This window comes from Salvia hispanica, chromosome 6 (assembly GCF_029641045.1).
Source record: "Salvia hispanica isolate PSC_SH4W2 chromosome 6, Shi_PSC_v1, whole genome shotgun sequence".
NCBI classification, from domain to species: Eukaryota; Viridiplantae; Streptophyta; class Magnoliopsida; order Lamiales; family Lamiaceae; genus Salvia; species Salvia hispanica.
The window spans coordinates 46,788,236-46,800,418 of record NC_142697.1 but is presented as its reverse complement, the minus strand read 5'-3'; the positions used below and the strand labels follow the sequence as shown (position 1 = coordinate 46,800,418).

The 12,183-nt window shown below is 40.4% G+C and overlaps 2 pseudogenes; both read right to left on the bottom strand.

The window, feature by feature from the left end:
* LOC148924020 (uncharacterized) overlaps window positions 1–12,183 on the bottom strand; it is a 75,857-nt pseudogene that overhangs the window by 48,358 nt on the left and 15,316 nt on the right.
* On the bottom strand, window positions 7,993–10,356 carry LOC148924021 (uncharacterized; annotated as a pseudogene).

Sequence of the window (12,183 nt, the reverse complement as noted above, 5' to 3'; positions counted from 1 at the left end):
GGAGGTTTTTACATTTATCAAGCATGATTCATTATATTTTATTACTCCATCGGTCTCCCATTAATTGTCCACTTTTGTCACTTTCGTTTGTCCCTCATTAATTGTCTGTTTTCACTTTTTTTTATCATAAATGGTAGTAAGTAGGTCTCACATTCTACTAACTCATCCCACTCACATTTTATTATAAAATTAATATATATAAAAGTGAAACCCATATTAATCAATGAACAATTTTCAACCAACTTTCCTTTGCAATTCTTAAAATCCGCGCCAGAACCAAAGTGAACAATTATTAGGAGATGGAGAAAGTATCATTTATAATAGGCTTTAGGCTTTTTAGCAGTTAATTAATGATTATTTCATACATGGAAAAATTTCCGAAAATTTAATCGTTGATTGTTAGGTACACATATAAAGTGATTTAGAGAATTTGTTTTTTTACTTGTTTAACCTATACGATAGTTCTTGATCTCAATGAAAAGTAAACTTAGTGTGTTGATTGAAAGATAAGACTGTAAATTAAATTAAATGAAAAAAACTATACTTTCATTTAATTTAAAAATAATAATAAAGCTCAAATTAAAAGATAATCATCAATAAATGAACAATTAACGTCCAATGCAATTTCACCAAGTACTTTGTGTATACATTATCCGCAGATTGTACCGGTACCCTTAAGCTCCGAAGCCTCCCTTTCTGCCTTCCGCGCCTGCACAAAGAGGGATGTTAACTAATCGAGCCGAGGAGAGAGGTGTTCTTCAATTAGACAAGAGCTCTACAATTAGACCTTTGCAAATGCAATCGTTATTTGCATTGTGTGTGAAACATGAGTAAATAATCAACATGAACGAAAAAAATATGTTATTGTGCATTACCTACCTAATGTTTATTGTTTAATGTAATTTTTTGCAAGCTTGAGTTTCAAATCTGATTTACAACATGTGTCATAGCAGTATAAGGGTAACAACTGGACATGAACTCATTTATATCCAAAGGAATTTTAGTCCAATATGACACCAAATCTGAGCAGAAACCAATTGCTAAACCCAAAGCCCTATATTAAATGCTAAAATAATCTGAGTTCTTTAATATGAAAGGTCACCATGTTTTTTGCATGAATAGTGGAGAAAAAAGTATTTATATGATTTATAATACTATATGTTAATAAATCTTAAAGTATTGTTAATTATCAGTTTAATATTCACTCCGTCCACAAAAAATAGTCTCATTTGTGAACGGCATGAGTTTTAATAATAAATTGGCAAAGTAAGAAAGAGGTGGATAAAAAGTAGGTAAAGTATGAGAGAGAAGGGAAAAAGTACGAGAGAGGATGAGAAAAATAGATAAAGTGGAAGAAAAAGTTTCCATTTTTGAAATAGGACTATTTTTCGTGGACACCCCAAAATGGCAAAATAAGACTATTTTTCATGGAGGGGGGAGTATTTGTTAGACTAATACTATGTTAATGATATAACTACTATACAGCCAGCAATGCGACGGTTTTAAAAACTAAACATTTCCAAAAAAACAAACAAAGCAACTGTCGTTATTTCTTTAATTATTTCCTTTTATGGTGTACAAATTTGTGCAAATTGTTACGCAACATTTTCTCCCTCCTTTTCTCTAGATACAGTGACGGACCCAGGATTATAGTATTGGGTCCAATCTCCTGGTAACAATTGTAAGATATTTTTTATATCGATGTAACCAATTAAGATGCGGGGAGGTGAGTAATGATATAATAATAATTAATGAGACGAAAAGTAGAGACATGTTTTGTATTAAGTTGAGTTTTGATGAATATATAACATGAAATTTTTTTTTGCATAATAATATTTGTAGAAAATTATATCATAAAAAATACTAGCAATAAAACAATTTAAAATATTAAAAGACCATCTAAGCTTGAAGAGAATCATACACTGGCTTACACAGGATGCAAGACTTGAATGCTCACCACTTCTTAGGTCCGCCACTACCTAGGCAATTTTATCGGCAAAATCGGTGATTGTCAAGTCCAATGTGCGCAACCAGAATCGTACGACGATTATCCGCAGATTGTACCGGTACCCTTAAGCTCCGAAGCCTCCCTTTCTGCCTTCCGCGCATGCACAAAGAGGGATGTTAACTAATCGAGCCGAGAAGAGAGGTGTTCTTCAATTAGACAAGAGCTCTACAATTAGACCTTTGCAAATGCAATCGTTATTTGCATTGTGTGTGAAACATGAGTAAATAATCAACATGAACGAAAAAAATATGTTATTGTGCATTACCTACCTAATGTTTATTGTTTAATGTAATTTTTTGCAAGCTTGAGTTTCAAATCTGATTTACAACATGTGTCATAGCAGTATAAGGGTAACAACTGGACATGAACTCATTTATATCCAAAGGAATTTTAGTCCAATATGACACCAAATCTGAGCAGAAACCAATTGCTAAACCCAAAGCCCTATATTAAATGCTAAAATAATCTGAGTTCTTTAATATGAAAGGTCACCATGTTTTTTGCATGAATAGTGGAGAAAAAAGTATTTATATGATTTATAATACTATATGTTAATAAATCTTAAAGTATTGTTAATTATCAGTTTAATATTCACTCCGTCCACAAAAAATAGTCTCATTTGTGAACGGCATGAGTTTTAATAATAAATTGGCAAAGTAAGAAAGAGGTGGATAAAAAGTAGGTAAAGTATGAGAGAGAAGGGAAAAAGTACGAGAGAGGATGAGAAAAATAGATAAAGTGGAAGAAAAAGTTTCCATTTTTGAAATAGGACTATTTTTCGTGGACACCCCAAAATGGCAAAATAAGACTATTTTAGACTATTTGTTAGACTATTTTTTGGAAATGTTTAGTTTTTAAAACCGTCGCATTGAAAAAAGTAATGATATAACTACTATACAGCCAGCAATGCGACGGTTTTAAAAACTAAACATTTCCAAAAAAACAAACAAAGCAACTGTCGTTATTTCTTTAATTATTTCCTTTTATGGTGTACAAATTTGTGCAAATTGTTACGCAACATTTTCTCCCTCCTTTTCTCTAGATACAGTGACGGATCCAGGATTATAGTATTGGGTCCAATCTCCTGGTAACAATTGTAAGATATTTTTTATATCGATGTAACCAATTAAGATGCGGGGAGGTGAGTAATGATATAATAATAATTAATGAGACGAAAAGTAGAGACATGTTTTGTATTAAGTTGAGTTTTGATGATGAATATATAACATGAAATTTTTTTTTGCATAATAATATTTGTAGAAAATTACATCATAAAAAATACTAGCAATAAAACAATTTAAAATATTAAAAGACCATCTAAGCTTGAAGAGAATCATACACTGGCTTACACAGGATGCAAGACTTGAATGCTCACCACTTCTTAGGTCCGCCACTACCTAGGCAATTTTATCGGCAAAATCGGTGATTGTCAAGTCCAATGTGCGCAACCAGAATCGTACGACGATGATTCAAATTATGAAAGACTTGCACCGGACACAAATGAGGTACTTATTTTAAATTATAATAGAGTTTACAAATTTATGCAAACTATTATTTAACTTTTTTTTTTCATGCGTCCACCCTAGGGATTTTCATCGGAATATATAGGCGGCAATGGCGATTATCAAGTCCAGGCTGCGCAACCAGAATCGTATGGCAATGGTTCAAATTATGAATGTGATTAAACCTCATGAACTTCAATAAATAGTAAACAAAATATCAATAAAGGGGTAAGATCGTCATTTAGTTAACATATTATATTTTTTGTTTTTTTTATATCAACCTAGTGTATTACAAATATCAACACAATGACATGCGAATCTCAACACAAGGACAAGAAAATGTCAACAAAGTTTTATTGATAATGTGCATGCATTATATTGATATTGTTTGAGGCATTTATTAATAAAAATTTGTTTATCAACATATACGAAAACGAAATAAAATTATCAAATTTCATCATTCGAACGTCGTCGGAACATATGAAATTCAGATGTCGTTAGAATCCTTATAAAATTATCTTCAATTTGATTTATTTTTTGTGAAAAAATAATTTAAATCGAGAGACTTACGTAAATTTAAAGTTTTGAGAAGATTTTGAAAAGAGAGAAAGTAGTTACTTTTAATTACTATATTTATTAATTGACATTAATACCCTTTTAATTTATTTAATTATTATTTAAATTTATATTATAATACACTTGGTCTCAATTTTGGATTACTAAATAGTTAGCATTTGATCACCACCCTTGTGTAGAAGAATTCTCTAGATTTTTATATAGAAAAGTCTAGATATTTAGAATATAAAAGAATTAAGTAAAGAATTCTAGAATGAGTTAGGAATGCCTATAAATATGAGAGAGTTGTATCATTTTGCAAACTTGAGAAAGTTTGAGAATAAAGTGTTCGTTGATTTTCCCAAGTCACCTATGTTAAAAAAGGTGCAATCAATTACTCCATCTACGCCTTCACTACTCTGCTGAGGGTTTCCAATTCGAAGAGGGTTTATAAAAGGGTTGGGAATCCCTATTCCAAGAGGGTTTATAAAAGGGTTGGGAAGGGTCGTAAATTACGCCATCAGCTGCATCATCGGCTATCGAAGATGCTAGCGTACGAGCACTCTGGTCAGACGTCGGGTGCTGGACGATGCTGAGTATTACGGCTGAGGCAACTCGTGCATCGTCCAGTGGTAATACTCATGCATTGTCCAGTGCCCGACATCCGCCTCGTACGCGAGCATCTTCGATTGGCCGATGATGCATCCGGTTTTGGCGTGTGATATACATAATTGTGAGTTGAATCTAAACTATACTATAGGAGTATTACAGAAAAACAGGTGAGAATATTACACAACATGTGATAAATTCTTCCGAGTCGATGAAAACACATGAAAAAAGAGAAGGAGAGTTTCCTTCCCATCAACAAGATGAACACATACATGTCAACTTGTAAAAAAATATTTATTTGAAAATATTAGCTCATAAATCTCCCATGATCCATATTTATCTCCTCAGAGTCCCTTCTCTCTTCAATTCTTGATGAACTTGTGCATATTCTAAATCTCTAGCACAATAACTGCACATAAAAACACTATAACTATTAGTCTTCATATATATATACGTATAATTCATTTTTCCAACACATAAAAAATATGATCAAATTTCAAAAACAGAACTCACAATCAGAATCAGTCTTGTCCCATTTAGATGATCCCTCTCAACCCTCATAGTGCGATTCCTGATCTTCGTCTGCCTCGAATTTCGCCCTGTAATCCTCTATGCATCTCTTTGATGCCATTCTTAAGGTTTTTGAGAGTTCATTTTCTTGGTCAGCATTAGCCTCATAAGCTGAATCCCAAAAACAATCAAACAATGCAAGCACTAGTTAGTTAAGTAATGTCCAAAAATGGAAACTTAACTTTGATACAAAATCTTAATCATACCTTCTCCATTCTTGATTCTTGAAGAGTATCTCGAATGCTAGGAGCCGGGGCAAAGCCACTTCTGCAAGCAAAAACTTTCTTGACAAGGAAGGCTAAGGACTTCTTCCCGATTGTCTTATTCTTCTTCTTCTCACACACATCTTTGCATCTGCCTAGGATGATCCTGATCGTCCGACCAATCTCCTCCTCATCTTTGTCGTATGAGTACGTGCTGAACCTGTATGAATTAGTCCTGTCCACTTCCAAACTAGAAGGGCAGTTGAGGAATCTGTCCAATGGGAGATGAGTGATAGGTTTGAATAACCTATCGGTGGAACAGAGCACCTGTTTTGCAAATGAAAAAAAAAGAAGGCGGCGGAAATAAGAACAAGGGTTTCGAGAATAAGCTTTTTATTTCTTCTTCTCGATGTTTTGACTCTCTAATGAACTCTATTATATAGAGTTCGGACCCTGCTTGATTCGACTTACGATTCGGGAAAGAATCAAGAAGAAAACCCGAAAAGATTTAATAATAAAAATAAAAGATCTACCCTAGTGCAATCTTCGAAAAAAAGGAAAGCAAATAAAAATACAATAAGGTCTTATTCTAGTGAGATATGAAATCTTTGAATTTAGCAGGTCTCGGTGCCTCTCTTCTTGGTCTGACCTTCTGGGCTGGTTCTTTCCTCCTTCCTTCTCGTCCTCTCGATGTTCTTCCCTCATGCACGTCTGCATGGCGCCCCTGGGTCGTTGGGTCCCTATCAACTCCCCCCTCGATAAAAGCAGCCTTGTCCTCAAGGAGGAGTGTCGGGAAATGACGCAGCAAATCGTCCCGGGGCTCCCATGAAGGAATCGACGGGTTTGCTGACCAACGGGTGAGCCATTGAACTTGAGGGACTCCATCCACCAGTACCACTCTCTCGGCCGCCGCTTGCACAGGAGAATCAATCGGTCTACTACCCTTGAAGCTGTTGGGCAGTTGAGATAGTACTGAGTCCGATAGGGGGAAAACAAACGGCTTGAGGAGAGACACATGGAATACATCATGGATGCGACTCTCTAGGGGTAACCGGAGGCGGTAAGCCACGGCACCGATATGTTCAGTAACCTCATACGGGCAATAATACCTCCGACCGAGCTTGGCGGAGAGCGGCTTCCCCACTGAAACCTGGCGGTATGGCTGCAGGCGTAACAACACCTTATCCCCCACGCGAAATTCGACATCGCGGCGACGTTTGTTAGCCGCATGTGTCAATGCTTACGTTGACGCTACAATTCATGGCGAGCTCTGCCCATGGCAAATAATCAAACCACTTTTTTGGCTGTTCGAATGTGAATGCTCTGAGGTACTGCTCGAGGGCGCGGTTGGTCACCTCCATCTGCCCGTCCGTTTGCGGGTGATAAGCCGTTGTAAACTGCAGCTTAGTCCCACTCAGTGACAGCAGCTCTGTCCAAAAATCACTCATAAAAATGGCATCGCGATCCGAGAGCAACCTCTCCGGGAAGCCGTGTAACTTGACCACGGTATTGACGAACAACTTAGCTTCCTTGGCAGCATCGAAACCTGGTTGTAAAGGCCCAAAGTGGGCATATTTGGAAAGACGGTCCACGACCACCATAATTGCGGTGTACCCATAAGATGAAGGCAAGCCCACAATAAAATCCATGGAGGCAGCCGACCACACCGTGTCGGGGATCGGAAGTGGTTGTAGAAGGCCAGACGGTTTATCTGTGATATATTTCGTTGCTTGGCAGACGACGCAAGCCGCGACGAAGCGACGGACGTCAGCCCTCATCCAGGCCAATAGAAGGAGGCGACCACCCTCGCAAAGGTGCGTTTTTCTCCCAGGTGGCCAGCGGTTTTCACGCTGTGAGACTCCTCCAAAATATCGATGCGGACGGCTGAATCGCGACTGAGATAGAGTCGGTGCTTAAAAAATAGGATTCCATCCGCCACCGAGACATGTATAGGGGATGTACCGGCAGTCACAGCTTGGTGCGTGCGTACATAGTGACCAATGCAGCCTCATCCGCTTGGGGATCGGGGTCACGGCGGGAGAGCGCGTCAGCGACCCGGTTGGATGCCCCTGATTTATATTCGATCCGAAACTTGAATCCCATGAGTTTCCGGATGTAAAATTGTTGGTCCGGTGTCTGCACAATCTGAGACAAAAGGTCATTCAAACTCCGTTGATCGCTTCGGATAATGAACTCGCGCCCCAACAAATATTGGCGCCACTTTTGTACGGACTCCACGATCGTGTACAGCTCTTTGTGGTAGGTTGACGCTATGCGACGTTTGGGCCCCAATTTTTTGTTAAAGAAAGCCAATGGGTGACCGTGTTGGAGCAGCACCGCTCCGATGCCGAAGTCGGAAGCATCTGTTTCAATAGTAAATGGAGCTTCGAAGTCGGGTCATGGCCCGCTTGAGGGCAGCGAAACTCTCCTCCGCTACCGGAGTCCACTGAAAACCTTCCTTACGCAGCAAATCAGTGAGGGGGGCAGCGATGAGTGAATATTGCTTGACGAAACGGCGGTAGTAGTCGGTCAAACCAAGGAACCCTCACAACTGCTTGACCGTGGTGGGCGTTGGCCAAGCCGTCATTTCCTCAATCTTTGCTTGATCGGCCCGAAGTTCCCCCGCTGATATGATATGACCGAGGTAGTCGATCGTTCCCACGCCGAATGCACATTTCGAGCCTTTGATGTAGAATGAATTGAGCTGCAAAATACCAAGGACCTGCTCTAAATGGGTAACGTGCTCGACCATCGTGGAGCTATAGACGAGTATATCATCGAAGAATACGATCACGAATTGTCGCAGAAAAGGCTTGAAAATACTGTTCATCGTAGCTTGGAAGGTTGACAGAGCATTCGTCAGCCCGAACGGCATGACGAGGAACTCGAAATGACCGTCGTGTGTGTGGAACGCCGTCTTATGCACATCCGCCATATTCATACGGATTTGATGATATCTTGAGCGCAGGTCAAGTTTAGAAAATACCCGCGCCTTGTTGAGCTCGTCAAACAGCTCATCCGCCGTCGGAATAGGGAAGTGGTCCGGGGTTGTAGCTGCATTTAGTGCCCTATAGTCGACACAAAATCGAAAGGACCCATCCTTTTTTCTCACCAAGAGGACAGGTGAGGAAAACGGACTGGTACTCGGTTGGATGACGCCTTGAGAAAGCATCTCTTTCACCTGCTTTTCGATCTCCATTTTCTGAAAATAAGGGTATCTGTACGGCTTCACATTGATTGGACGTGTACCCTCCGGTAAGTGAATTCTGTGATCCCACTGCCTCGGTGGGGGAAGAGTAGTCGGGACAGAAAAAACAGAGTCGAATGCGTCGAGGACAGCCGCAATAGTGGGTTCCCCTTGAATGGCCTCAGAGGGCCTAGACGGAGTGGGCGCCGAGATGATTTCAAAGACCGCACAGTCAGGTTCCTGCCCAATGAGCGAACATAGATTATTGTATGAGATCTGCCGTGGGGTTGTACTCTCTGCCTTCAAGAAGACCTGTTGGTTTCCCCATTCAAACTGCATGGTCAGATTGCGATAATTTTTGGTAACATCGCCCAATTCCTGCAGCCACTGGACGCCCAGGATGACGTCCGGCCCTTCCACCTGTAGTATAAATAGGTCGATGTCGAACGCATGACCTTGCAGTAAAATAGGAGTTCTTAGGCAGGCAAAATCACTTGAACACTTGAACACTGGAAACATCACCATGTAAAATAGACCGCGGTTTCAGTTTCGGCCCAATCACTTGAACACTGGAAACATCACCTGTAATCACCATGTTTTCTCCCTCCACGTCCGTCTCTGCTTCAGGATCTGACAGCGGGGTTTCATCCTCTTCATCTGCTCCTATCAGAGCGTAAAATTTCTTGCTGCAGACATGTTCCTGAGAGTACTTTTCTGGGCAATAATAGCACAACCCCTGTCGGGCGCGCTCACTCCGTTCCGCTGCAGAGACGCGGACCACCGGAATGTTCGAACGTTCTGGGCATCCGGTGTTGAACGCTGAAACCCAGCCGTCGGCAAGGCTGATGACTGCTGTTGTCGGGGTCGGGCCTCCTTTTCTGACCAATGTTGCCGTTGGCGCAGTTTATGGAGGGACGATAGCTTATGGCACGCAGCTGATCGTTGAGCAAGGGCGAAGGTCTCAGCCAGAGACGATGGTCGCTTGGTGAGGAGTTCGTGTTTCATCAGGTCCTGAAGACCCGCGACGAAGAGCTAAATCAGTGTCTCCTCGCCCACGTCTGATGCCTTCTGCATGATATCCTCAAAGGCAGACTGATACGCCTCAACAGTGGATGTCTGTTTCAGCCCCGCGAGAGAGCCCACATGGTCGACGTAGAGATCCGGGTCAAAGCGGTGTTTAATCGCCATTAGAAACTGATCCCAAGATTTGTTCTTGCAGTTATCTTCCCAGTAAGTCAGCCAACTGGAGGCCGGGTGATCAAACAGATACGCCGACAAGTAGATGCGATCCTGCAGTGGGGTGAAGTGGTGATTGAAGTAGCGTTGTATCTTACGGATCCAATCAGCGGCGTTATCTCAGTTGAAGCGAGGAGCTTCAGGTTCGACCCGAGGTAGGGGTTCAGTCTCCGCGCCCGTTGGTGGCTGGGTGAGTGACGGAGGCAATTTCCAACCCCTAGTGGCAGACGACGCGGTGGCTGCGTCAGGGAGGCGAGGCTTCAGACTCGCGTCGATGAGGATAGAGAGACTCTCCTCGATCTTGCGATTCGTTGCTTCCTGCCGGCGAGAGAAAGCCTCGAGGTCGAACTGATTCGACATCAGTTTCTTATCCTGGCTGGCGTAGCGGATTTTCATGTCGATCAGCATCTGGGTAAGTTCTTCGTTGGAGTAGGGGGTCGGTGGTGGAACGTTGTTGGTGTCGGTTGAACCCGAACCGGAAGCCATGGTAGGATAGTGTATGGGTGAGAAGGATAGTGTATGGGTGATGGGAGAAGAGGACTCAATGTAAAGCACCAATTGATAGGTTTGAGTAACCTATCGGTGGAACAGAGAACCTGTTTTGCAAATGAAAAAAGAGAAGGCGGCGGAAATAAGAACAAGGGTTTCGAGAATAAGCTTTTTATTTCTTCTTCTCGATGTTTTGACTCTCTAATGAACTCTATTATATAGAGTTCGGACCCTGCTTGATTCGACTTACGATTCGGGAAAGAATCAAGAAGAAAACCCGAAAAGATTTAATAATAAAAATAAAAGATCTACCCTAGTGCAATCTTCGAAAAAAAGGAAAGCAAATAAAAATACAATAAGGTCTTAGATATGAAATCTTTGAATTTAGCAGGTCTCGGTGCCTCTCTTCTTGGTCTGACCTTCTGGGCTTGGGCTGGTTCTTTCCTCCTTCCTTCTCGTCCTCTCGATGTTCTTCCCTCATGCACGTCTGCATGGCGCCCCTGGGTCGTTGGGTCCCTATCAATCAGCCGGCTGCTCCTCAGCAGATGACTTTCGCGTTAGGAGCTTCTTTAGCTCCTTTTGCAGCTTCCATACTTCCTCAACTGTGAATTCTGAGAGATCAGGAGATGAGCATTGCTCCTCCGCTGCTTGGATTTCTTCCTTGCTGTCTGTTCGGGCTGTGTTTCCAAAAGTCCCGATGGTGAGTAGGCCGTGGGGCCAGTCGCTGAACTCTTCCTTTGGTGGCTCTTTCTTTTTTTTATCTGCAAAGATGATTGATGTTAGGTTTGGTTTATTTTCAAGGACTCATTTTCAATATTGTTGCGTAATGTTGTGTCTCTTAATTTGATAGTAACTACTAGTTTTTCAATATGACATGTCTCACATTTGAATAAAAATTGGATCTTAAAACAGTGGATTATCTAGTTTTGCTATACGACATGTCACACATGAATAAAAAATGAATCTTCAAAGAGTGAATGATCTACTTAATATGATATGTCACACATATGAATAAAAATTGGATCTTGAATGAGTGAATGATCTACTTTTGCAATATGACAATATGATATGTCTCATATTTAAAATTGGTTTTTGAAAAAAAGTAGAAATCTACTTCTGTAATATGATATGTCTCACACTTGAATAAAATTGGATCTTGAAAGAATGAATATGTGTCACATTTAAAAAAAAATTGGATCTTGAAAGAATGAATTATTTACTTTTGCAATATGATGCGTCAAACTTTTGATTAAAATTGGATCTTGAAAGAGTTAAAAAAAGTACTTACTTGTAACAGGAACAGAATTAGGTCTCTTATCTCCATTGAACTTGCTCTGCATCCAGTTGCAGAACTGCACAAAAACAACACATTTTGTAACATAAGAAATGAAAAATATTGAATAAAATATATACTTAAATTGATAAATCTTTCACCTTCATTGTGCAAGAATTACTCTTAAGAGATGGTGGGGTGTAAAGATTTCGGTGAAGAAAAAGAAAGTCTTGAAGAAGCATATCCTAGAAGCCAATAAAATTTGAACTTTAGCAACAATTATAGATTATATTAGTGGGATGAACTGCTTTTTCTATTTGTGCAAATTCCAAAATATATGTATATATACAATGTGGTCCATGAGATGCATGACTAACAATATGAGCAAATGATTATTAGTCTTGATCATCTTGCACGCCAAAACCAGATGCATCATCGGCCAATCGAAGATGCTCACGTACGAGGAGAACGTCGGGCACCGGACGATGCATGAATATTACCGCTGGACGATCCAGGAGTTGCCTCGGGCGTAATACTCATGCATCGTCCAG